Source organism: Frankliniella occidentalis, unplaced genomic scaffold (assembly GCF_000697945.3).
Source record: "Frankliniella occidentalis isolate FOCC.00 unplaced genomic scaffold, Focc_3.1 Scaffold76, whole genome shotgun sequence".
NCBI lineage: Eukaryota > Metazoa > Arthropoda > Insecta > Thysanoptera > Thripidae > Frankliniella > Frankliniella occidentalis.
Window position 1 is genome coordinate 874,878 of NW_026267206.1, and position 790 is coordinate 875,667.

At 45.6% G+C, this 790-nt stretch overlaps 1 protein-coding gene across 2 annotated transcripts in view; it reads left to right on the forward strand.

Annotated features, from left to right (window-relative positions):
* The first annotated feature begins 542 nt into the window (after window positions 1–542).
* The window catches only part of LOC113206776 (uncharacterized), a 16,397-nt gene continuing 16,149 nt past the window's right edge, over window positions 543–790 (forward strand). The window contains exon 1 of one of the 2 annotated variants that reach the window (XM_052268782.1): window positions 543–689. The gene's annotated coding sequence lies outside the window, so the exon portion shown is untranslated. The remainder of the gene's footprint in view (window positions 690–790) is intronic. The other variant, XM_052268781.1, reaches the window with a different exon arrangement.

Genomic DNA, 790 nt, shown 5'->3' on the forward strand with positions numbered 1-790 from the left:
CAGATCACGCATGACTAATACGCCAAGCGCAGCATCTGACTCCCGAATTGAATAATCTGACAGGGACAGAGTGGCGGAGGGAGGGGTTCAGTGGATGCCTACACAGATCCACACTGATCTTTTTTCTGATGATTTTTTCTCTAATCGTTTAGATCGCATATGCTGATATTTCCCTTTGAAAGATTTGAGGTAGTTCAAGAGATGTAAACGGCGATAAAAGCAGAACATTTCGAAAAAATAACGAGAACGCGACGAAAAAGAAAAACACACTCCAATCCAATCAGCTGACAGCGTTATTTCTCATCACCGAGTCAGTTCGAGCGACAGTGTTGCCAGATAGGGGATAAATCCCTTTTTGAGGGATTTTTGGAGGCCAAAGGGATAAAAAATTGGCCAAAAGGGATTTTTGAGGCCTTAAAAGTTCTCATTTCGCTAGGTGTTTTTGGAAAAAGGGGCCTAAAGGGATAAATAGGGGTGAAAAGGGATTTTTCACTGCCTTGCGTGGGATAACCTCTCGCGACCGTCTGGTAACACTGTCGAGCGAGTCCCAAACTCAGCTGTCAGCCCTTTGAGGCGTGTGTTAACAAAACTTGTCGCGTTGCAGTTTTTCGCCGTGGTTTTTAAGAATCGGTCGTAAAGCAACCTGCCGCTACCCTTCATCAACGCCAACTGTCCCGGAAAACGGTAAGGTACCTATTTTTTCTTTGTTCCTTATTTTTGTTGAGGTTAGAGTGCTTGCCTCTGGTCTGACATGGTGAGCCGGTGCGAGCGGTGCGAGGAGGGACTAATT